This window comes from Bacillus rossius, chromosome 1, assembly GCF_032445375.1.
Source record: "Bacillus rossius redtenbacheri isolate Brsri chromosome 1, Brsri_v3, whole genome shotgun sequence".
Classification (NCBI taxonomy): Eukaryota; Metazoa; Arthropoda; class Insecta; order Phasmatodea; family Bacillidae; genus Bacillus; species Bacillus rossius.
In genome coordinates, this window is record NC_086330.1 from 223181306 (window position 1) to 223208729 (window position 27424).

The 27424-nt window shown below is 38.5% G+C and overlaps 1 protein-coding gene and 1 long non-coding RNA gene across 7 annotated transcripts in view; both read left to right on the top strand.

Moving 5' to 3' along the window:
• The window catches only part of LOC134527320 (guanylate kinase), a 395696-nt gene that overhangs the window by 301390 nt on the left and 66882 nt on the right, over positions 1-27424 (top strand). Inside the window, exon 6 of one of the 6 annotated variants that reach the window (XR_010074157.1) lies at positions 24556-25495. The exons of the other annotated variants lie outside the window; for them this stretch is intronic. The gene's annotated coding sequence lies outside the window, so the exon portion shown is untranslated. Of the gene's footprint in view, positions 1-24555; positions 25496-27424 lie in introns of those variants that run through there. 6 annotated transcript variants of the gene reach the window in all.
• LOC134527321 (uncharacterized) lies at positions 2842-20605 on the top strand. Its single transcript, XR_010074162.1, has 2 exons — positions 2842-14945; positions 15037-20605. It is a non-coding gene; the product is annotated as an uncharacterized LOC134527321 (long non-coding RNA).

Below are 27424 nucleotides of genomic sequence, written 5' to 3' on the forward strand. Positions count from 1 at the left end.
TCCTTGCATTTTCAATTTTTTCGAGATACATTCTGGCATCAGGGTTGTGTTTAGCTAGAAGTTTAAACAACTTCGGCAGCTTTCCATCAACTACAGTGTTTTTTTCTGAATTCTAGCATTTCCTCAACCAAGTACCTGCAACAATCAATGATGACGGAGAGAACTTCTCTTTGGTGTTGAATGTTCTCACTTTTTTTTCTCACAAAATGTACTGGTAACATGTTTTCGTGCAATCCATTGGACCCTCGCAATTTGGCATCCTAAGTGGTTTTTAGAAGTTTCGTGAACCTCAATATCTCTTTGTGCATTACCTGTGTGCCATCCTTGATAGCCGTTACCAGATGACCAAGTAGAATGATGGTTGGGTAGTGCAAACAGAAGGCAATGCAAACAATACACATAATCATTCCGTTTACTGTAAACCAACCAATTTCTATATTTTACCGTGCCATCAGGAAGTTTGTACTTCAGCCACTTCATTGAGAATTTTCTGTTGTTGACTGATGGGAAATCGTATTCAGGATCAAACTCATTATTTTCCAATTTCAAGCCAAACTCTATGTCTCTGGCTGTCAGTCTGATTTCACTCAGTCTACAAGGATCACTGTTATTCTCGTCGGAAATCAATTCAGCAGATGCCACTTAAGTATCCGGCATTATTATTTCTGTGGTTAACTCAGGCTGAATGCTAGAGGGCAAGCTGAAAGGTATTTGATCTTGAAATTTCTCACCTGCATTAAATCCATGCCAAGGCCCAGGAACACTTGACCTGTCAGTGATGGATGACATCGACAGAATACCATCAGTCGCAGGAGGATTCTCAGCAGAGTAGGTGTTACCAAAAACGATGGAGGGTGAACCAGAAGTATCAGGATAAGTTGTTTCACTGGCTCTGCAGAATATCTGAATATTCCTCTCCATTTGGTGTAACATCATTCCCAAAAAAAAATATATATATATATACTTTGCAAAATTGGGACTATTTTGAAATGCCTATATTAGTGGCCTAAAAAACATGTAATAAGTGCATAATTAATTTACACACACACACTATAAAATGCCCTGAAGGGGCCCGCCTCGTGGCCCAAAAAAGGTGTTTCTAATATGCGTGTTGTCTTGAAAATACTTATGGCACCCGCCTACCTGGGAGCGCATCCCGAACTTTCACTCGCTATCTAAGCAGCCTTCGCGGGCGACAGCGATTGGTGCTGGAACTAGCCTGCAGCCGCGTTCCCTCGGCGGGAGTGTCATTCTTTTTCCCCCTTCCAAGAATTGTCACAACCGTAATATGGTGTTTCCAAACCTCCAATACTTCTGCTCTTATGGCGAAAAGAAAGATAATTGATACCGCGTGCAATTCTCTCTCTCTCCATCCCTCTCCCCACCCCCCTTTCTTGTTGTTCCGACGCTAAGTCCGTCGCATAGAATGCAGTGACCTAATAATTTTATTTCTACATAGTTTGTAGAAAGGTCCAGCGTATGCCCTTATATTAGTGACACATACATCCCGTGAATAGTTAGTAAGATACAGAAGCCTGAAAAACCCATTTTTGGCCATGTTCAGGGGTAATAAAATATTGTTTTTTATGTACAGTTCATTTTGAAAATATATTTTAGTTCTTGCCTAAAGTATGAGTTCTTTTCATACCGAATCCGATTTCTAAAATTTTCTGTAGTATTCTGTTTAAACGTGTATTTTAAACACTATGTAACACTGTTCACTTGCTAGGTAGGCGAGCGCCTTAAGCAAGGGCAATCATTTTAAATGTGTATTCTTTTCGTAGATAAAGGGCGTGAACACACATTTACATAGTTTCGGTATAAAACGTGTTATAACACGCTGCAGCGCGATTTTCTGGCATGTAGACGGGCCCCGTAATAAGTGTCTGATACCGATATGTACATTTGTATTGCTTATTATATTTTACACTTACCTTTCTCGTTCTGGTTCATAAATAGCAGTAGATGTCGATGTTCCCTCAACATAAGGTTTCCACACAGAATTATCACTGCACTTCACCTCAATTATTTTTTTCCTAATTTCTAAATTGTGCTTAACTTTATAAAAAATGCTTCTTCTTGCAATGGTCTGCCCACTTATCATGTCTAACAGTCCCTTCACACAAAATCTCTAAACATTTATATTTATATTGCGTTTGATTTTTAGGCATGGCTACAATACCAGCATTGTATCACGATTACACTTCAAAAACTTTCGAAGATGATAACAATAAGAATAACGCACAAGCACAACCCGACTTCGCACCGATACATTCAGTAATGGCAGACAATAGCTTCAGTGTGGTCCAGCCAATTCTGGGCGTCGCTGCCAGCTATAACAAGCAAAACAATGAAATGAGAAGGAATGCGTGTAAAGTGATAACACTTTTCCTTTTTCTGTCTATATCTTTTGACTTGTAAAGAAAGTGTGGGGAATAATCGGAAATATGGTCTCAACTATCAGGCGGGCATGGGCTGAACAGAAGTATAGAATTTCCAAGCCTGATAGAATGCATCAGATTCTCCTTTCAGTTGTAGTTTTTTTTTTTTTTTTTTTTTTTTTTTTTTTTTTTTTTTTTTTTTTTTTTAACTTTTGAGTGTGTGTGTTTATTGTTGAAGCGGGGATAGGGACCATCCTGAACCGACAGATGCCAAACTGCTTTTGTTGAGGAAAGTGCGGGGGTACCAGTTTGATTTACAAGATCCCTTTCAATTATCAAAGCACCAGAAACGTATTTTCACATTAGAAGCTATAAGTATGTAAATAATATATATATTTTTTTTCTCGTCTTTTAACCCCCCCCCCCCTCCCCCTGAAATTTTAATGACGCAGTCTGCGTCGTTCCCCCCCCCCCCCTCTTGTGGGCACCCCTGTCTAAGCTGTAATATAGAGCGAGCATGTCGATGAGCTTTACTAACAGCATGTGACAATATACGAAAAAAAAAAAAAAACTCAATATCAAGCGAATGATACAAATGAAAATAAGAACTCGGTAACAACCTGTGTAAATTTATTATATAATTATTTTTATATAGAAAAACAAACTCAGTACTTCTCATACATATATATATATATACACACACACATAGCCTACATAATTATATTCATTTCCGAGCGTTCAGGTAGGTACATGCGTACATAAGTATACAAAAAAGTACGTTAAGCTCAAATATTAAATTACAATTTAATTAATTTTGCCCTAATCACGAACACGTAACAGTAACTACATGAAAACGTAACCCCCAGAGGTGCCAACCTTTCACCAATCTTTCAGTAATATATTTGTAAAACTTCAGTAATTTTCAGTAATTAACAAATTACCTATTACACCATTAACGACAAAATCAATTCAAACGAAATCGTACACAAGAAAACCACACACAAACTTACAGCACTAGAAATATAAACATTCAGCTAAACCAAATAGGCCTACTTAGAAAGTTCAATTTAACTCACCTATTTGAGCAGATGAATGTCATTTTCAACTTAGGCCTAATAGTTTATGTACAATTTCAATTTTCATATATAGTAAGTTTCACATCAGTTTTTAATCAAATGGCGTGCACATGGATGCCCTCTTTTTTCACACACAGGATAAGGCTAAGTATGTCAAATCAATACACTTATAATGTTTCAACAACATGTGTAAAATTATATACAGTTAAAATTTGATGTGCCAAGAATTTCACTCAATTATGGCGACTTTTGCAACATTTTGTTAGTTGCTTTTTTTGCTCGAACAAGCAGTTCTTTGCTGAATTTCTGTTCGTAACATACTTTCCCGCTAACCATCATGTGAACTTTTTGTATGATTAACGACTCTAACAATTTGGAGCCTAATGTTGAACGGAATTCTGTTTTGTTCTTCCTGACTATGCTGAATATTCTTTCACAAAAGGCATTACTGTGAGGAATGCACAAAACTGCTAACATTACTTTTGGGAGAACACTGAACTTAGGCGCACCATCAGCAGTTTTCATATTCATGATTAAATGCCACGAAACATCCATTCTGTCACTATTGAGAATTTCTTGAGGGAGGTTCTCTGCTTGATACCTGGCAAACTCAAGTTCCAAATTGGACGTTTCCTCCTCACTTAACAAGATACTTAATTTCTTACAGAAAAATTCCACAGAGTCATATGTCATGTTATCACGTTGATTAACATCTGCCACTGCTGCATGAATCAAGATTTCACTGTTGAGTGGAAATTTGTCCACAATGTATTTACAGGCTGACTGAAAAGATTTCCTGACACTGTTGTAGAATACAGTAATATTTTCTTCACTTAGTCATACACTACTGTCTTTCATGTAGGACCTAGTTTCGAAGCCAATCACAATACTGTCGTTTTCTTTTTGTGATTTTCTGTTGCAATACTCTATTGCCAAGACACTGTCAGCATTTTTGATGGCTTCAGGCTTAATAAATCTTACATACAGTTCACTTAGCAAAGATAGGAGTTCACCGCGAAGAAAATGAATAAGTGTGTCCTCATTTTGCAGCAAAACATTAACCTTTGTGAACACTGGAACAGTGCTCTGAAGAAAAAGACAGTACAACTTCGTAACTGGTGAAGAAATAGCTTTTTTAATCCTATCGAATCTACTATTGGAGTAAACAGGCTTAATCTTGCTGACTGCAATATTTTTTACTGGTCGGTCATTGGTTGAACCATGTTTCTTGCGTTTACTTGATTTAGCAGACTGACTGCTGAAGGATTTGTGGCTCGCAATTTTATCTTTTGAAATCAGTTTTGTAGGTTCACTCGTCTTAGATTGAGGACACATTCCCAATTTATTAGATGATGTAGACGTAACACTTGCAACAAGCTTACTATAACTCACTGGAGTGGGAGTGGAAACATATTTTGGCGTACAGTTGTTTCCAGCTGAGTCAAAAGAAGAAACTGAAACAGCCGACACCCTAGCTACATTAACATTAGATCTTCCTGCTGGTAGTGTTTTGTCACCAAGGATAAATGTTTGTAATGTAGGCCACTGTTCTAACAACCTGTCAACACAATTTTTCAGTGACAGCCATCTAGTGCTGGTATGTTTCAATATTTTATGGGTTGCTGCATCACAAAGAACTTGACACTATTTCAATTTCTGATGACGCAGAGCACTTTTGTCCAAATAATAATACAGATCTATCAATAAATCTTCAATAGAAACAGGTAACTCTTTAGTTGCTTTCTGTGCAGCTATATGTATTAGGTGACATGCACATCCTTGTACGAAAATATTAGGATTTTCCTTAGTAATAAAGGCAGCAGTTCCTTTATGCAGGCCAGTCACAGTGGAACAATTATCAGTAGCAAAGCAAATGCAGTTGCTCCATAAAAGGCCTTTATTATGCAGCTCTTTATTTAGGAGTTTGAAAATATTTTCCCCAGTATTTGACATAACACAAACTGGAAGAGCCAAAACTTCAGGAACTATTTTCCCTAAATCAGATCTGTAGGCTGTAACAACTATCGGGTACAGAGTTTCCTCACCAGCATGATGACTACCGTCGGTAGCGATACTAAAAGCTGACCTCACCGCATTTCTCACGATTTCCTCTTGGGAAGCTTCTGCAAGTGTCTGGATTACAGCTGTAGTCTTGGTTCGTTTGAAGGAGTATTTTTCAATAATTTTTGAATCGGGACACATTGCCTTTAATAACGGGCCCATGTGGTCTGCTACGGCAAGCAGTATGTTATGTTCCACTAAAAACGTAGCAAAAAGCACTTCCGCATTTGTTTTAGGATCGACGGCATCACTCTTAAAAAAAGAAGTTACAGGCTTGTTCAAAGCTTTCAATTTAGAAAATTCGACATGTTTTTTTTTTTTGCTATTTACGTGACGCCGGTAATCGTACGCTAAAGTTACATTTACACAAATCACAAAATACATGTTGTTCTGATACACTTGAGGCACTTAAAGATGTCCATAACTGCGAATATATTGGACGGTATTTCTGACCAGTTTTTGGTTTCGAATTCATTGTCGAAATTTAGAAGTTAACGCACACATTTTACTTTGACTTCACTCGTGTGGCTTACAAAAACAAACAGAACAACAGCGCTACTGCAGCGGCGCAGCATAGCATTCCGCGGAAGAAGCAACTCGAGATAAAACAAACGAAGCCGGACGCATGCGCCGAGGCTGCTTCAGAGTAATGGCTGTTGTTTTCGCCACACGCCACACTTCGGGTAGATACGTTAAACCTAATGTACATCTTCGGGCAAATGCTCGTTAGCTGACAGCAGTTGCCACTAACGGAATGTTGTTAAATCTATGGAAAGTTGTGACGTCACGCAATTTGAACAATAACAAGCACAGATACGTAAACACGAATGCTAAAAATAAGATTTGTGATTTTGAAAATAACAAATTCCATAGTTTTAAAAAGACCAATCGTAATTCCGTAATAAAGCACTATTATTCGTATAAATTACGGCAAATTCGTAGTACTTGGCACCTCTAGTTAAGTCTTAAGAAAGCTTAAAGCAACCAGACCCGGAACTATAAGGGCCAAGAAAATATGTCGTACAATCTGTAGATACGAAATAACAAGCTTGTAAAAATTATACAAAATGGCACATTAGCAGCATGCGCCCAAATACATAATTCATTCTTCTCAATATATTCAATACACGAACGTAAGATTTCAAGGGCAAATTTACAATACAGAGATTCAAACTAGAAAGTAGACAATGTAAGTAAGCCACGCGAGGCCGATCAAGGCTGGTGAACAGTCAAATGGTAATCTATACACCTTTTCACATAGACTATAGACAAGAAATTAATTTTCTTCACATAATTTCATTACGGAGAAATGCCTAAACGCATGTAAATACAAGATTAAATTGGAACTTGAAATTAGGCCACATGAAATATCACAGACGACAGTGTGATTCGCTGCGACGAGACATGGCCCGAGAGTAAACCACCTCATTTTAAAGTGAAATGCAAAATACAACCATGCACTAAGAGAAGTTAAACCAAACATCAGTTTAAACAGTGGCGACCAAAGAAACAATTTAGAATTATAAGGAATTGTAAACAATTCCCGTTACATTATAAGATGAAGCCACCTTCCATCATTAAATACACTAGTCAAACAACAATTACGTACCATGTCACACCAGACCGTCACGTCACTAGAGTCACTAGTCCGAACAAAGAAAACTAGCTCGCAAATTTACTCAGAAACAGGAGCGATTGGCCTGAAACATATGAAGTGAAGGAGGAATTTTTTCTTAACCTAACTAAAAACTATGTGTGTTTGGGAGGGTTCCGCATTAGGGAGGGAGACTAAGTGCGTCTCAAGCCAAAGCCTATACGCTCTAATAATGCAGGATATTAGCCATGCAAGAGGGGTAGTATGCATCATGTGCTAGGAGGGGGATTGGCCAGCCATGGCAGCGATTGGCGCCATGACTAACTCCCCTCACTGACTATTCTTAAGTAAAACTAGATTATTTGTGCCCAGGTAAAACCTGCATAGACACAGGGAAAAACCTGGGAAGCAAAAATCCATGCATTAATATCAAGCAGGTTGGTTTCAGGAAAAAGAAGGATGGTTCTGGAAGAAAAGTTGGACTAGTAGTAAAGTGTCTACCACGCGGCCGGGGGAGGGGGGAGTTGGGTGCTTGAACATTGTTGTCCGCATTGTTTTGGGTGGCACTGGTTGTTTCGGGGGCGAATTTTTGTCGTTTCGCGCCGGGCTGTCAGCCAGCCCAATTTAAATAGGAAGTATGAAATAAAAAATAGTTAAGTTAATCGACGCCGGATTCAATCCTGCAAATGTGTGTTATGCAGCGTGCGATTCAAAATTTCATGCCTTTCAGAAACACAGCCGGCACTGCAGGTGAAGCCTGCCAGGCGAGCCATGCCCATCAGGCAGAGAACCCTAGGGTGCCGATCATATACCTGCGTGCTTCTCACTATTTTGAATCAGCACTGTGATTTGTTTATCTCGAGAGGTGTTGTTTTTTTTGGAAATTTTCGCAAGTTAATCCAAGTGTGTAAGGGGAGGGTCCAGGTTAGGGCAGGACCTAAGTGTGTCTCAGGCTGAAGCCTATACACTCTACCATGCGGGGTATTAACCATGCAGAACAAGGACGCGTGAATCATGTGCTAATTGCAGTTTATTGGCCAGCCACTGACCGGTCCGTAACGGCGTGGTTGGGGTCCGACCTCGGCTATGCGCAGTGCGACTGGATTGGCCGGCTTCTCGGCCAATCGCGCGTCACTACGGGGGGCGATACGAGAGGATTGATTTTGGGCATTTGTATTATTGTTGCACGTCGGGATCATAATTTTCAAGAGAGGAAACATGTGGGTTAAAACTATTTATGCATTTATCGTAAAATGTTTGTGTAGTTCGGATGTAGAAGTCTTGCAAGGTTTCCGACTCGGTTTCACGATGCAATGCTTCTACAGGGCAGTACACTGGGGCGTGTGTAGCGATTAGAATACACTTGTTCTGAATTCGCTGTAGTTTTAACAGGTGTGTGGGGCCTGCAGTTGCCCAGACAGGGGCTGTGTAAGGTATGATGGGCTGGATGAGAGCTTTTTAGAGCAGCAAACCATTTTTGACAGTGCTGCCGCGTCGCCTACTCATGACTGGGCATAGGGAGCTCATTCTAACCTGAGATGGTGTTCGTTTGGCGTTTATATGGTGGCGCCATAGCAATTTCCTTTCCATATGGACGCCAATGTATTCAACTACGTCTTTGTGGGGAATGTATCCTTCAAACAGACTAATTTGTGGCGTATTGTTGACGGGTGTGAGATGTTTGCGAGTAAACACAATAGCTTCAGACTTAGTTGTGTTTACTTTGATTCGCCAGGTCGTGCACCACTGCTGAAACAGTGAGTGCGACTTGAAGCCTGTTTGTGGCTAGCTGGAGGTTGTGGGACCTGCTATACAGTACTCTGTCGTTTGCATAGCAGCCCAGCTTGACTAGGCGGTGTGCGGGGCGTAGCATGTCGCTGATGTATATATTGAAGAGGACAGGGCCCAGGATGATTCCCTGTGGCATTCCTGCTCTTATTTGTTTTAAGTCAGATAGAGCCCCTTCTGTAAATACTCTAAAGGTTCTGTCTGCTAAGTAGGACGCGACTAGCTTGATGTAGCAGTCTGGGAATCCTGTTTGGTAGAGTTTGTAGATTAGCCCCGTATGAAATACTCTGTCGAAGGCTTTTTCTACGTCTATAAACGTAGCTACTACGTAGTCATATGCGTTAAATGTGCTTGTTATCTCTTCTGTGAGGCGCACTAGTTGGTATACTGTCGAATGAGTACTACGAAAGCCGAACTGTTCATTTGGTAGTATGTTGTTGTAAATGTGTCGATTGAGTCGATGTAGTAAAATACTCTCGGCGACTTTCGACACAGTACTTAATAGCAGTGGCGGCTGGTGCCTTTTGAAAATAGGGGTTCACAGCATTGGGCTCTTTGTATAAAGAATCACCGACCCCCCCCCCCCCCCATCCCTTTTGAAGCGAGGGGTCCGTAGGCCTCCCCCTGGAAAAAATTGTATTTTAAGGTGTAAAATGGTGCTTTTTGGGTATTTTAAATCACATAAATACCAACAATTTTTTCCAAGTTATTGTGGGGCGAAAGTGAAGTTTTTACCTCCAAAATAGCCACCGGATATGTCGCTCACACTGATAATATAGCAAATGTTAAATTATGCAGTGTGAAGTCTTTTTAAAATAAATACAAATGATTACCATAAAATGTAAAGTACACCAAATTCTGAAACAGTTTGCTAGCAAGAGTGTTATTGATGTGACCAGTTTTAAGTAAGGTCTATAATTTTATCCATTGTTTTGTTGGTAATTATATATAAATATATATATTGTATTTACAACAGCATTACATTTACAATATGTAAATACAGCATTGACTTACAAAATTTGAAGTACCGGTAGTTTATACTTTACCTTTGAACTTACTTTCCTTAAGCACTAAACTATAATTACAGTAGTACAATAGTAATATAAATATTATATTCACAAATTTAATTTAATTTTCAATTTTTTCCTTTGACAGAACTTTCTTTGAGCATCACTATATACATCTTAACTTGAAACGAATCTGAACAATTCACTGTAAAATGAGCTGAACAATTCATTTCGCCTAAAAATGAAGTTGAACAATTTACGAACTCTGGTTTTAACAACATAGGAAAACATAATGTGAGGATATTATTTAGAATATTATTGAAATTGAAATACTTAAGTGCAGTTCTTATAAACTAAATCTATGAATCTATCGTTCTATGTTTTTAGAAGAAAATAATTCAATGACCATGTCATTAAAATTTGGTATTTTGTTTATCATGTCTTTTTCTATTGAAAGCATGGCTAACGCACTGAGTCTGTCTTCACACATTGTACTTCTTAACAATGTTTTTATCCTCTTCAGGGTTGAGAAACATCGTTCAGCTTCAGCTGTAGTCATCGGAACAGTTGAAATAATAAGTAACAATTTGTGTGTTTCCGTAAACGTGGTCTGTAAATTGTTTTCAAGGACAAACTGCAGAAGACTAGCTGATCCATCCATATCTCGGAAGTCGTGTCGCTGGTAAATTACTGCTAGCTCAGTTTTAAAACGAGCCTTATCTATGAAAGGATACGTTTTGGTTGTTTGTTCAAGAAGATGAACAGGAAATTGCTTATCATATTCCTGGAAGTTTTCGGAATCAAAAAGGCATACCGCAGAATAATATGTTGTGAAAGAAAACCTCTCCTTTACTTGATTAGTAATCACATCACATACTTCCTTGGCTACAACAGTTCTATTTACATGAACATCTTCCACTTTCCTTTTTTTAGAATGCTGCTCTGGCACCGACATTTCAGTTCGCATTCTCACTTTATCCATATTCTCTCTTTCTTTCTCAAATGAAAGTCGAAAACTGTCTACATGTTTCCTGACTTTATCGGCATCGATACTCCTTTTTTGTAGCTGATTAAACAAAATGTATACGTGCGGCATTATATTGTGAAAAACTGTCAGCCAAAATACAAACACTGGATCATTCAACATGCGCCGAATAGCTCCCGACTGGTTGATTGTTGTTGACTGCTTGCATGACGACTTAATTTCGTTCATGCATTCAATCAGTTGTTTTCTGTACTCGTACACCGTGTTAACAGTACGACTCTTAAAATTTCATCTTGTAGAAGAAGCACGAGGAATTCTCCTGATAACGACGCCATCAAGAACAGCAATTCTCTGTGGTGAGCGGCTAAAGAAGTTAGTTATATCACTCAAATTGGAAAAGAATACACGGACTTGTTGGTTTTGGCTTGTAGATTGTGCCACAATTAAATTCAACTGATGCGCATAACAATGCACGTAATGTGCATATATATCATTTTGTTGAATAATGGCCTGAACACCATTGTGATGCCCACTCATTACACTAGTCCCATCATAACTCTGAGATATCAATTTCTCGAGTTTGTCAACAATACTTTCCAAAACAATGCGAATACATTCTGCGATTGATGCAGCATCATGTCCTGGAGGATTTACAAACTGCCAGAATCATTCTACTGCTTGCCCGTTAGGTAACACAAAGCGAAAAACTATAACCAACCTCTAAAAATTCCAGGATTAGCAGATTCTTGTGTCTCGTCGTGACCTCGCAGCGCGAGTTCAAACGCCCCGCAAAAGTTTATACAATCTATAATTTTAGACAAGACATAACTTAACGATTTTTTGTAACTTGCTCGTTATGTTGTTTAATGTTCAAACGGTAGGCACAATCAAGTTGTTGGCGAATGTCTAATTTCCCCAAAAGATGAAACTCCAGGACGGAATTCAAATGTGTTTCTGCACTCTCATGCTTCTTTATTTTTTGACTTAAGTGACACAAATCTGAGACGCCAAAACTCACCCAACTAGATTCACCACTTCGTTTCGCGAAGAGCAGGCAGGGAAAACAATAGAGCCGGTTGGTTTCTTCGCATCCACAGATCCACGAGTTTTTCCCGTAAATGTCCTGCTTAAATTCTGTCCTGATTTCCCTATTTTTTGACTTAAGTCACTAGCACTATAGTAAATTAGAGAACACCAGTGTTTTTATGTCCGAGACTGTTAACTTACTCAAGGCCATAACTAGTAACTTAACTTAGTAGCTAAAAAAACTTTTTAAAAGTCGCACTAAACGCACTTAAGTAGAACAATAACACGAGACAAACAGCGCCGTCATCATCCTCGAAGAGCGAGCAAAAATGGGAGAAACAGGACAAGAAATGTTGCGCCGCGCACAGGATAGTGTTGCGCACGACTGGACTGTGCTCCTAGGCTGGCTTATGGGGAGCTACCCCCACCACGTCGCTCCGAGCCAAGCGGCGCGCCGTCGCCCGCCTAGCCACCACCGCACATGCGATACCAGCAAACAAAGCAGAGGCAAGCTGCGCTTATTCTATAGCGGTGGTTTTGGAAAATATTGCTAATGGTTATAAGACCAAATGGGTTGCATTTATTTATTATTCGATGTGTATGATATTTAAGTATTACAGTAGGCGCCTATTTAAATGAGGCGAAGGGGTTCACGTGCGAGTGTGCTCTAATGCAATAACCGCCACTGCTTAATAGGCTGATTGGCCTGTAGTTCTGGGGTAATGTTTTAATTTTACCCGGCTTGTGAAATACTATAACTTTAGCTTCCTTCCACTGGGAAGGGAAAATATTTATTCTGACCATCGCATTAATTATGCATTCAGCTAGATATGCTAGGGCCTCGTCCGGGAGTTGAGAACGACAGCCTGTGTGCTGTCATTCCCAGGGGCTTTGCGCAGCTTCATTTTTCTGATAGCTCGCTTGATATCCTGTGCTTCGGTTGGCAAGGGTTTTGAGACTGTGGGCTGTCGCAATTTAACACGAAGTTCGCGGTAAATTTGCACTGTGAATTGCCTGGCACAAGGCTGCATGTTTGGCTGGAAGGCTGTTTCCAAGAAATCGACGAAAGCCTGTGCCTTGTCTCGGGGCTGGAAAGCTACGACATTGTTTGTTTGGAGGGGCGAGATTTTATCCGATTTATTCAAAAGTTGCTTTGTCATTGTCCAGGCCCTACCTGGGTTTTGAGGCTTGCGAATTACGCTTCCCACTAGCTGCTTCGCCAGAATGAAATTTCGTCGGATGACTGTTTTTAGTTCGTTTATTCGGCGTTTCGTATGTTGTGTACGACGCCGCGTGTATTCACGCCGCAGACGATTTTTTTTTTTGGTGAAATATAGCTGCGGATGTACTTTCGCAGTTCGTCATGCGCTAACCTAACCTCCTTTTTTTTGGATGCACTGGCTGATACCATCTTGGATTTATGTGGTAAGTTCTGTTATCGCAGAATCTAGGTTTTCGCTATTATCAATGTTAATTTCGGCCGCGTCAGGAAGATTTACCGTTAAATTGTTTTTAAAACGTTGACAGTCCACGTTCTTGTAATCCATAATTTTACGCGGTGGGTTTGAGTCTAGAGTTGCGTCGTCGAAGATTAAGTGAACAGGGGAATGGTCCGACGACTTGTGTACAACCTCGAGTTCAAATCCTTGGTTGGCACGCTTGTTAAGAGCGACAGATAGACTATCTAGTATATCGGGCAAGTTATTGGGTCTGCCTGAGTCATGTGTAGGCTCGGAGGGAGCATGGACATGATAGTTTTTAATTAGCTGGTGGGTATAGGGTAGCCTACCATTCGCTGTGACGCGCCTACAGTTCCACTCTAAGTGCTTCGCATTTATATCGCCAACAGCGAGGAAGCTCGGGGCCGACCCGTACAGAGCGTCCAGATCCGCCACACTGAGGGACCTACCAGGGACCGGATACATTAATGATAGTTTAATTTGTTGGCGGTTGATATAGTCAAATTAATTCCTATAGCTTCTAAATTTTGAAAATCGGGGAGCTGGCAGGCAGAGTGCTTGATGTTGTTGTGGACTTCCAGGGCGATTCTGCCACCTCTGGCATCACGGTCGCACCTGTAAATGTCATTATTTAGAATGGTTAGTCTATCAGTCAGTACTAAGTGCGTTTCACTTATCGCAGCTATCTTTATTTTATATTTGTCCAGGTGGTTTATGAATTCCGGTAGTTTATTTTTAATACCGCGTGCTATCCAGAGTAAGAGAGTATGTAACTTAAACCTACTAGTCGAGGTTGTGTCACAACTCGGGGCCAAATTAGTAGCCACCATGGATAGTGTCGGCAAGCGCACAGAAACAATCCATGGTAGCAGGGATTTTGTCAGCCATGGTTTTGGCTGGATCAAGCCAAATAACCATAAAATGGCACAGTGGGGCACTCTGCAGTTGGGCATTGGCACTTATGGCCTTATTGCCCTGGAGGATGGATCGAACATCCTCCAGCTGTGGCACTGTGCCGTTGTGCACTTGTTGTGTGGGCATGCGCCCATTATTGCTTATATGTTGTTTAATTAAATGCAAACTGGGAGGCTACTTTTTTTTTATATCTTTTTTTAATAACTCATTGTTTTTAACTTTTGATTATTTGAAGAATAATGAAATAATAATTATTTTAAGTATCAATTTGTAAGAAATAATTGTTTTTGTATAAAAATCTTTTTTTTGTTAAAAGATATTTATGTCTTTGTTAAGATTTGTGGATTTAAAAGAAAAACATATGGACTTTAAAAGACTTTAAACATCATAAATTCCTTTTTCCTTTTGTTTATATTAATATTGTGGTTAAGATTAATTATTGAGTTATTGCACTTAAGTGCAGGAAAGTGTAACTTTTTAAGTTTCTCATCTCTATGTATTGTCATATCTATGGTCATCTTCATATTGGAAAGGAAAAGGTAGCACTTTCCTTTCTGTTTTTGTCAGCCATAATGTAGACATCAAAATTTTTGTGCTCGTCACGTATCTATCGACATCCATGTCGAAAGTTGTGTATTTACTACCGCATTAGGTGAGTTTTACCGCCCTTTTCCCCGGGAATCATTGTTTTATAATTATTTATGGGATAGTTTAATTTTTTTGTTGTTAAAAAACTTGTTTAGCGGTCCGGGAGTTGGCGACCTCTCGCTGCCCCATGCCTGAGGTGTGATCCATAAGCTTCGCCCATAACATCTGGGCACCCCAGGGCTTGTCCCGTGGTTCTACGGCGATGGGAGCCGCCAACAAATATCCCAGGAAAGTTTTCGACGACTAAATCCTAAGCATGCAGCATGGGTAGTTAACCTGTTTCGGCCACGCGTATCTTGCAATTTCATCGACTATTTCATCAAACTACCCCTTTGGCATCGTAATCTACATTTAATTCCTGAGTAATATTTTAATTCTTTCTGTATCTTAAATTTACGTTAATTATTTTGAAAATGTAACTAAGTAATAATCATTTTGAAAAATGTAACTAATTAATCATATTGTGAAGATGTAACTAAGTAAAAAAAATGTTGGGGCCCCGTTTTGTTTTGAATGTACGAATACTCAATTAATACTCTTTATTGTGTTTTAAATAAATATGTTTTGTTATGGCTGACCCGATATCAGTGTGTATTTTATGTTGCAATTACCTAACCTTTTTATTTAATTTCTTATCTATATAAATTCTTAACAGGTTATCAACTTTTGTTCGGTAGTTTTCCCAGTCGGCATATTTTCTCTCTACTCGTTATTTATTCAATACAGCAAAGCAATGCCATTCAACCTAAGATCCCGGAGTCTTCCGTCGTAAATTACCTTGGTGAGGTTTAGCAAACCGAAACGAGTAATTACCGGCACAGCACCTGCGTGTGGTGGCGGGTGTGGGTGGGGCATTTGGCTACACTGGGGCTGCGTCAACAGCCACTGTCTCGGCAGCGACAGGCACCGCTCGCTGCGAGTTCTGCACTGGTTTTTCCTGGGTTGAGGCAGCTGGTACAGCTGGGGTAGGCTGTTTGGGCCTTCCATTGCCATTTTTGTGGCCAGTCCAACTTTTCTTGGGCTGTTTTTGTTGCGTCTGCCTCGGTTTACGCAGCTAGGGATTGTTTGTGAGCACTGGGTAGTCCAGCTCATTGTAGCTGGGCTCGAAGTGCTGCTGCAGGGCCTCGAACCTGTTGCCTCCTGCCTGGACCATGTACTGGCTTAGGGTCGGGGGCGGGGGGTACCATGAGGTAGCCCGAGGGGGTTTCTGTGGCAGGGGCTGTTTTGTAGCGTGCTGATTCGCGCGCATGTCACGGTGAGACTGTTGTTCGCGCGCCTTGCGGACCTGGGGAGGAAGGTGCCTGCGGCTCTCCTTCTTGTAAGCACTTCAGCCCTTGTAGTTGGCGCAGTGATGTTTGTCACAGAGAGCACACTTTCTGTGCTCCTGTTGCCCGGCCAGAGGGCAGTCGGGGACGTGCTGCGGGCCACTGCACCACCTTAAGACTTGGGTGGCCCGGCAGCCCTTGCCAACGTGATTGAATCGCTGGCACTTGCTGCACTGACTAGGGCGAGAGGGGCGACGGTAGTCGTCGACACGGGTGGCCATGCTGGCGAACTCCTTGAGGGAGAGGATGCGCTCAGAGTCGCAGCTCTGAGGCTCCTTTATTACCAGTGCGTCGCCCTTCTCGCGGCGCTGTTGGTTCTCAAGGAACCAACAGTTCTGCACTGGTAGGTTAGCAGCATTGAACTCCTGTTGCAGGAAGTACTGGGGAGTGCGGATGTGTAGGCCATGCAAAACAATTTTCTTGAGCATTACGTCCCGCTTAAGCAGGATGGAATGCTGGGCTCCTATGGCCTCCAGGGGCCTTGATGGCTCAGTGGTATTCCGGGATACTGGCTGTGTGAATCATAAGCTCGTCATGGCAGCGGTTCTGGCAGACAAATTTCTCTGCCAGAGCTGTTTTCAGGGCGTGATAGACCCTCGGGTATTGGTGCCCTGCATCCAGGAACACGAATAGTGGCTTCACTTTGGGAGCCTTGGTCGCCGGCGCTGAAAGAACTTGGGGGGCGGGAGTAGGGGCAGGGCCCTCCTCGTAGCTGCTGTCCGCATTTCGGTCGCTGTGGAAACGCTTTGCCTTTTTTTCGAGACTGTGGTCCAGCCAGGCTGGTCACCACTGCCTGAGGGGCTTTCGTCTTCCTATCGCTCAGTTGCACCCACTGACCCGCTAGTTAGCTAGGCTACAGGGGTTATAACACCCCGGGTGTCGCTGAGTGTGTCAGCCGTCAATACAATACCTTCCCTGTAATAACTGTGACCGCCTGTGCGCACAAGGCACACAGGCCCCTTTCAAGAGTTGTCTGCTGTCGGCTGTGATAGTACTCAGAAGTGCTATCAAAGGCTTAACAAGCCAGACCGCAGGAGTTGCTACGAGACACGTCCTTCCTTCTCCGCGGCGCAGCTGGAACCCCCTTCAGAAGAAGAAGGAAGCACTTCCCGAGGCTTAAATACATAACCCTAGAGTGCGCGGCGCACGCGCAGAGGCCTGGAGAAAGGGGTGAGGATCGAAGCAAGGAAGGGAAAGGGATAATGATGACACCAAAAATGTGGTGAAGGGAAGAGGGTAGTGGGGGCAGGGGTGGCAGCTTGAAATGGAGGTAATATCATTACAGCACTAAACCAAGCTGAGGTGTGTTTCGGCGGGTATTCCTGGCGCCTGAGATTACCGTAGCTTAGCTGAGGGGTGTTTTATTAGGAACATCTGGTGCCTGAGATGGCACCTGTTGATTCTGCTGAGGCTTAGACCCATCACAGAAACTCAAAAACCATTTTTTCTCTGGGACCGGAGAAGATGGACACTGTGGATAACTCAAAATGTTAAATTTGTCTAATCGAAATACTGACAGTAATTTACATTTTAACATCCATATTTCCTTTATCTATAGTCATTTTGTGGCAGCTCTTAACTTTTAATTTTTCCATCTGTTTATTCTTCTTAGATAAATTATTATAAATTCATCCGTATTGACTAGAAATTGTTTGTTATATCGCTTTTAAAAAATATAGTATATCATATAATCATATAATCGCTTTAGTAAGCACAGCAAGATATATTCTGTGCTGGTGACTGTGTTCTTATTAGAAAAAAATCTAAGATTATTTTTCAATAAACAAAACATAACATTTTATATTTTAACACGGATAGGTAGGTACACAATTTTCAAGCTGCAGTAAACCTTTGAATTTCAAAATTACTACAGCAAAACCCCTTATTTGCACTTTTCATGGGGACAAAGTAAAAAAGTGTAAAAAGCGGGAAAGTGTAAATAAAGGGAAAAGTATAAAAAGGAGTACAGTTTACCTTATTTAGAATTTTTTTCCTTTTGTTTAATAGCACATACTACAATGCAGGTACAAACACACTAACAACAAATTTTACTTTAGTATTTCATCCATTATTAATTTACCACATTTGACAAAAATAAAAAAAAGAATGAAAGCCAAAATGTTTTTCTGATTACTTCCTAAAAATAAATTTGAAATTTTCTTCTGCTTGCTTTTTTGGCTGTTCAAGATTATTTGCCTCTCCAAATTATAAATACAGTTGCAACCGGCAGGGTTTATAACAAATACGGGCTACATACACATTGCTCACAGTAAAAATTTTTTTAAGAAAAGGCCGCAAATTGTTGAATATTTACCGTCAATAGCGCGCCAAACGCGGAGAAAGGTCATTGTACTCGGTCAGCTGCTGTAACGACGCGGCGGCGCATGCGCACTCTATGCTCCGCCCAGACTCATGACTCATGACGCCATCAGCCGCCAACCAATAGATGCGAGCTTAGCGGAAAAAAATATAAGCTCCACCTCCCGTGTACCAATTTTATCCAGTTCTAATACCAGTTTATTGGTATACGCACCAGTTTTCTCGCTGCCGTGACATGTTCAAGTTTACGTTTATCATGATGTCTTGATACCAATAATTAATTATTTACGATCCCCAGAAATAAATGGTTAGTTTAAAAAATATGGCGTCAACTGTACAACACTTCCCAAATTATAAAAGACGTATAAAACAGTTACCAAGACACCGCTCATTTTATCTTGTGAAGTTTATGTCTCGTACCAGTATTTCGGCTAAGTTGTGACATAAATACAGTATCAGAACTTACAAGCAGCCATGTTTGTACATTCATGAGTTTACGTTTTTCCCTCGTGCATTTTAGATTGTCTCCTGCTATAATTACTCGTACTTTTACACGCCTAGGCTTAAATTATTACATGTTTAGAAATAAAAGCAACTTTTCATGTTATAAAATATGTATATTTTGCTATTTAAAATGTTCATTGCCTACTAGCTCCACGGTATTTTCTGGTTGTTTATGGTTGTTACGTGACGTAAATAGCGGGATTGATTCGATTTTTGAGACGTAATTCGCGGGAAAGTATTGTATTGGACTATATGGGAACCAAACGGGACCTGAAGAATATAGTGCAAATAACGGGAAAACGTAAATAACGGTAACGTAAATAAGGGGTTTCGCTGTATTTGTTCATGACTGAAAATGTAGTGGTATATTTAACAATGCCGGTTTCAGTTATGAATGAAAGGATGAATGGGCCTAAAGTTTACTAAAGAAATGCCAGTGAGGTGACGAGATGAGAATGGCAGCCCCGAGGGAATGAGCAAGCACACTGAGGAACCCCGCTGGCGCACAGCAAGGTGCACTACGTCTCAGTTGTTGGGAAGTCCGGGTTCTTGCTCCGCTGGGAACTCCACAGTGGTGTATACATGAAAAATACATAAAATCATTCCAAAACATTAAAAATTAATTAAATTGGCATTTGAAGTGAATTTTTTAATGGCTTTTATTACAAATGTCTACAATTTGCAATACTTGCTTACTTTCATTTTGTTAAGCATAAAAGCTGTTAATAAAGCCCTGGGTAGCCGTGCTGCAACGTATAAACTTTAAACATAACTTGCCATCTTCAAAGTTTGATGTCAGTGACAATGTTTTCGTATAACAATTTAAATGTTCTTTCTCCATTGCTTATCAGACTACAGAAAAGTAGTGTACGATAGGATAGTACAAATGATTTAAAGGAAAGTTAATTAATTTTTTTATAGTAGTTATTTGTTTTGCTTGTATTTTTGTTTTGCCCACAATAGCTAAATGCCTAAGGCTAGCATTGCACCAGGCCTCTATATATCCATATGATTGTTAATTGTTAATTGTGTTTTTTTTTTTTTTTTTTTTTTGTGTTTTCAAGTCTCTATTTGTTGTAATTGTTTTTGTGAAAATCTTTGATAGAAATTTGTGTGTTATATGTAATGAGTATAAATATTTTTTATTTAATTTTTGCTCGGTTATTTCTAAGATTTTCCAAGAATACATTTTACTGTATTATGATTTTTAAATTAATTTGAATACTTTGTGTTTATTTTATCAGTGTGCTAAGACATATGTTATATTTCCTTAACTTTTATGTTAATGTGTAACCTAAAAAATGTTAACCCAGCTGTGTGTAAGAAAATAATGTGCATTTAAAGCATTAGTTAGTTTGGTGTGCATTTAAAGCATTAGTTAGTTTGGTGAAGGTGTTTCTTTGAATATGTAATTATGTGGTTATTTTTCTTTTATTCCTTGTATTGGATTGTGTTAAAAAGGAATTTGTTTATATGTATTGGAAATGAAAAAAGTAATATAATTCATTGTATTAAATATGTTTAACATATTTAAGAGTACAGTTTTCCCCTCTGTGACTGAATAGCTTAATAATAATAATAATAATAATAACAATAATAATATTATTATTATTTTCATCAATCTGCTGGTCAGCACCTTAAGAGTCAGTAATACCCCTGGAGAAGAAGTTATGCGAGAGGTGATGTAACTTCCATAATAACAGAAAAACGAAGCTACCTGAAATTGTATAATTTTTTGTGTGTGTGCATGCATGCCCAATAAACGCTTCCATTTTGTAAAATTAAATATATTTTTTAAATTGTGCTTTAAAAAAATTATTAAATTTCCCTTAAATCGACAATTTTGAGTGCAATAATTTTGCACTTCTGCAACTGGTAGATAAATTTTGCCGAACAAAGAGCAAAGTCAGTGAATTTTAAATAATGAATTACTTAACGGGAACTCTTAATTTTTTTTGTTAAGTCTTAATGATGGAAGGAGTAAAGTACAACACCACCACTAGTGTCATGCTTATGTGCGTGGGCTACTCTCCGTCCGCATTCCTGAGCGCTGGTCAGACAGGATGGTTCGGGGGGTGGGGGGCAGGGGAAAGAGGAAGAGGGGACAGAGACAGGACAATAATAGCTGTCAGCTTTGAAGCGGAGGGAGGCTAGAGGTCTTTCCAGGTAGCAGTAAAGGGCGAAATCATTGGTGTTAGATGTGCCAGTGCCTTGGTACACTTACAAGTTTTCAAGGTGTCGAACTAGCGTAAAGATACTTTCATCATAGTACGCAAAAATACCACTTGTAATAAAAAGCATCACCCCTTTAGTTTCAGATCAGCGTGCTGACCACTTGACTCCATGATGCGAAAGATTTTGTAAATTCTAATTACTAGGCGGAGTTATAAAGCAAATTTGGGAAAGGGGTGAATTTGGGGAGAGGAGATTTATTAGATCATTAACAAATAATAATTAGCGGAGAAATGTACCACTTTTTATAATACAGTATCTGTACGCTTCATAATAAAAAATAATAAATAATAAAAAAAAATTCCAATTTCATTTGCAATAATTTCCTCTTAAATGACTATTGGTACTTTTTTTTTTTACATGACTGTAAGTATTCTGAATTATTTATAAAATCATTAACAAATAATAATTACTTGATGTAAGTTTTTGGACATACACCATTGCTAAGAAATTTTCTGTTGAAGAAAAACTAATAAATAAAATAAATAAATAAAAATACCCAAAAAAAGACAAAAAACACACAAAATTAAGCAAACAATTGCTGTTGTCAACACGGATATGAACACCACAAAATATTCCGAAACAAGAATATGGTCAACAAACAAAGAAAAACATAGAAAAATGTACTAAGAGCAGAGCTGCCAACCATTACGGATTTTCCGTAATTATTACGGATTTTAACCCCGAATTACGGAATTACGGAACATCGCTAGTTTATTACGGAAACGAGGCTTTGTGCTGCATGGTAACGGAAAAATTTACGTTTCTGCTGTGCGTGTTTCGTGAACGCTGTTTGAATACTTCGCTTGGTTGCTCAAATAACGGAACTAGTAAGTGTGCGCATGTACGATGTACTGTCGAAATAAGTAAATTAATTCTCGTGTTTTCAAATAATAATGGGATGGTATTACGTCCGTTGTACGATACAACTAGTACATATCCTCGGACTTATCGTTTGAAGGCTACTTACATCACGATAATTTTTGTACGGTACTTTGGCTAACCTGTGTTGTATTAATTTATTTCTTGAAAGCCATTTTTTTCATCATAGTGTTTTTGTCCGGTTTTTGTCGTGTCTACAGACGTGAAAATTTTTTTATTTTTTTCGATAGTGTTGTGTTCTTCAGTGCCGGTTGTAGAAATGAAGCGTGTGACAGAATAATGTGCATCTGTGGGAAAAAACACGCAAGACTTCAGAACTTTCCACTTAAATATTCAAAAGAATGGCCATGATTGTCGTTTTCAAATGTTTGAAACGCCACGGTTTTGTAATGTATGCGCGTGTGACTTTTCGATTGCACATGGTGAAAGGGATGACTGTAGACGGCATATTGAATCAAAGAAACATGCAGAACATTTTAAAGCCGTGACTAGCAATAAATCTATATCTTCGTTTTTTCGCTACATCTGAAGAAACGAAAGTAACGAACGCAGTTACTGTTTACAAGTCCTTGTGTTTGTCTTGTTTGTTTACATGACATTTCTTATCGAACCAGGATAAAAGAAGCAAATAAAAAGACAGTTGTTTTAAAGTTTAACTTTGAATACATTGAATTGAAGATTCAAAATATCCAGTAAAATTATTAATATTTCTTACATATTCAGATGATTGTATTGTTCAAATAGATTTTTTTATGTATTAATTTGCATTGTATTCATATTTTTATTTTTATTTTGCATATTATTGTCGTTGTTTTATCTTGTGAGTGTGTTATAATGCCCCAGGAAAAATTTATCGTGCATTATTTACGCGTACTTTTTTCATATACCTAATTGCCATTACTGATGGGTGTGATTTGAGGTTGGCAGCTCTGTAAGAGAACGAAAAAAAAAACCCACAAATGATGACAATACAAAAAAATTATGAACCCAAAATACTTCAGCACAACAGTTGAAACGAGACAAAAACACGACAAAACGAAAAGACAAACAAATACAATAGTTTTACAATAGTTTTACCAAAACAGAAACAAGCGACAAGTTTCGGGAACTGCTATCTGCTCCCGCTCTCAGGCAGAGACGCACATGGTACGGAAACACAGGTGCGATAACAAATAATAATTAGCGGAGAAATGTACCACTTTTTATAATAATAAAAAATAATAAAAATAACAACTAATTCCAATTTCATTTGCAATATTTTCCACTTAAATGACTATTAGTACTTCGGTTGGGAGAAGACTGCGCATCACGAGATGGCAGAAGCTGCCAAGCTAGAAATACAAGAAGCCATCAAAAGAGGACATGTTGATGAAAATGGAATTCCACTGTTGACGGTGGTTGTTGACGGTAGTTGGCCCAAACGTTCATATCGCACTAACTACAACTCTCTTTCAGGAATGGTAAGATATATCAAATTACGTCTTTACATTCTCATTTCAGTATTTTAGTCTCGACTTCAGTGTATTTCAGACGACGCCGCTGATTGGCGTGTTTTCTGGGAGATTTTCGCATGCATTTCCCCCCCTTCATTTTGGAGCTGCTTTATTAACACCTCATTTCACCTACATGGGTTTTCAAGCCTATCAAAACATACCCAAACATCTTCACGATAGAGTATTATGACAAAACTACGAAGTTCTTATTGAACCTATGTATTAAAGTTATGATAAAACTATATGTAGTATGGTTGTTGCGGTACCAACTGTAGACATATTTTTCTGCAAAGTTCATTGTTGAAACTTTACATCTAATAAAAACACAATGTAAGTAATTGGATACCGGTGTGAAATGCACACTGAGAGAAAGGTTTCATTAAGCGTACTAAATATGCGTTTGTATATGATGAAACGAATACATACATTGTTGCTCTAATAAAATATTTAATTGAGCACTACAATTACCAACTCAATGCTCAGCACTCATATGCTCTTGCCTCAGACTACATGTTAAAATGTTTATTGTCTCGTATCAATGAAATATAATATGCAAATAATATGTTTTGTTTCAGTATTCTTATGCATTTGATATTTTTTATTTTAAAAATATATTCGTATTAAAGTTTCCAGCAATTCTTTCACATATGTCTATAAATATTCACATAAGAGTTATATCATGCGTTTTATGATTTTCTTATGTACTTAACAGTCTACAAGTATACTTATGGTTTCATTTTTGAAGATACTTTGATTACCATTCGAGATAACATTATGTTTCATAAATCCTAATTATTATTAAGTACAGGGCATTCTGCTAAAAATAAACCTAACTATTTTTCTTTGTTTGATTTTTCAGGCAGCTTTCGTGGGTTTTCACATCAAAAAAGTAATACTTATAGGTGTCAAAAATAATTATTGCTCATTCTGTCACCGTGCAGAGGTGCACAGTGAAACACCAAAGGAACATACCTGTTTCAAAAACTGGAATTCTGACCAGAGTTCTAGTAGTATGCAGGCAGCAATTATTGCCGAGGGGTTCCTTTCTAGTATGGACATGTACGGATGCATATATGCTAAAGTAATTGCAGATGGAGACTGTAGTATCTACAAGTTGCTACACAAGTTGTGAGCGTCTAGTGAAACAAATGTATGGCTATTCGCCCAATACACCTCCTATACAGCATGGGAAGGTTAACGAAGAACGTGCACTCAGGGAGGTAGAAAATTGGCTGAAAATAAGTCAGCGTGGACTTTTTGTACATGCTGATATTCCTTTCCTAGGAGCCACACCCGACGCATTACTGGACAACAGTTCAGGAATAGTAGAAGTGAAGTGTCCGTATGGTATAATGTCTGCGCACCCTACCGATGCCATAATGGCGGGAAAATTTAAAGCTGTGAAATTTTTGGAAGAAATATATATATATATAAGATTTTTTCCCGTTTATTTTGGTTGTGCCATACACATTTCTTACTCCTAGTATCTAACTATTACAAAGGATTTACGAATTTTCCAACTTTGCTACAAGATGTGGTTATTCTAACAACGATATGTATTTGTTTTACTGTGTACAGTTTAAATATTTGATCTATGAATTAACTATATTATGACTTCAAGATTTATTTACTGTCAAAATAGGGTACCTATGTAATGTTTGGCAGATTTTTTGAGAATTTATATGGAAATGGATATGCTGACTTGTTTTTTTATTGTTAGGCTAAATTAATTTAAAGTGGTTATTACAATATTTAAAGTACTTTATATCAATACAGAAAATAAAATTTTTGCAAATGTGTTAACATGTTTTTATGTATAGGCTACTTAGATAGCCAATTCCTACCCTCTTTTTTTAATATGGTATTCTTAGTCCGTACTCTTTATCCAAATAATTCTTTATAAAATAATTAATGATACGATTAAATAACGAAGGTGAACGTAAAAAAAGGCAGTCAATGAAGTAAAGTTTATTGGCGTAAAGCTGGAAATAAATAAAATTTAAAAAATGTTTTCAAGTAAGCTAATGAGGGCTAGAAGTTTTTAGAATTCTCCCAGAGATCCTTTCGGTTAGGTAAGGTGCATAAGCTCATGGCGTGAACTGGGTTAAAAGCTAGTTTTCAAAATCTTAAAGAACACTAACTATAATAAAGCATTGCTACTCTAAAAATCAATATAGTCTTACAATCTATCAAGGTTTTCTTTTGCACACACTGCTTTATTATTGAAAAACACATACCTCAACGACGAAGTTATTCAGACGTTTATTAATAGCAACACATACCACACTAAACTCAAAGAACGCTGATTTACATAGCGCCATGTAAGCTACAATGAAAATTATTAAAAATAAAATCAATATCATAATAAAATAGCATTGCTTATAGAAAAAAAATTGAGTACATCACTAATTTTTAGAGTCACATATTATGGAATTTTTAAATAAATAAGCATAACATTCCATCAAAATAAAAAAAATGACTAGCAATTTATGAAAATTTTAAGTTCTGTCAGTTTATATTTAACGTTTAGCAAATCATAAAGTAAGAGCAATTTTTATGAGTAGGCTTTACGTCGTCTCGTTGACGGTGAGGTGATTATAGATGGTTACGCACAACTCTAATCAAGAACAGGGTTTGGAGAAATAATCGGCCACGGCTTGTGCTAAGGAATCAACCCAACATTTGTCTAGAGTAATTTATGGAAACCATGGAAAACCTAAAGCAGGATGGCTAGACTGAGAATCGAACCCGTCTCTCCCTAAATGTGAGTCAAATGTGTTACCATTGCGACATCTCTCTCGGTATATAAATACCTTCATCAATGTCTCACGCTGTGTCCAGCCCCTGCCCCGAGCTCCCAGCAGGACGACAACTGTCATTCATAATGGCCACTCAGTTTGTAGGGGCAGACAACCGGTTTGAGGATGGCTGGTCAAGGAAGAAGTGGAGAGAAAGAAACAGAAGAAGCAAGTCTGCAAACTAGGTCCCCACCACCCCCTACCCCCCTGTCACATTACAGTCCGCCACCCAGCCAGCCATACAGCCACGCTTCGGAGTTTACCTGGGTAGTGTTACTGACTCTTAAGGGTCATTCCATGCCAAAGTGAGCCCGAGTAGCATTTCTGAAAATATAACACAAAATTAAATAATTTATTTGGTGTAACAGAATAAATCCCATATTATTTTTATACTTACATAAATTTTATTTTAATAATTTCATAATTTTAATGTTTATTTTACTTCTGAATTTTTGGTTGTTTATTTTTACAGTCACTTTTTAAACCTAATATGATTATGTTGGCTAGCCTGTACTTTAATAAGCACTGTCTCATGGCAAAAAAAAATTTATTTGGAGGGAAACACCAACAATTTTAGTAAATGTTGTGATAGGTTTGGTTACAAAAAGAGTGTGCAAAATTGTGATATTGAAAAATTTGTGCAACCCTTTTTTTGAGGTCCCATCCGTTACCAAAAAAAGGTAAGTAAATTAGTTTTTTGTTATGTTATGACTGAATTCTAAATAATTGTTTCAATGACCATTAACTGCTTTGTAAACAAAAACCTAACCTCAAAAAAAGTTGGGTTATTATTAAAATCTAATGAATTCTTTCTTTTTTTTTAAGTGTCCCATCTGGTACCTACCATGTAAAACGGAATAAGAAATAAGCTCGAAGGACCAGTAGCATAAATCTGTAGAAAAAACTAAGGCCTACATGTAAAATAAAATA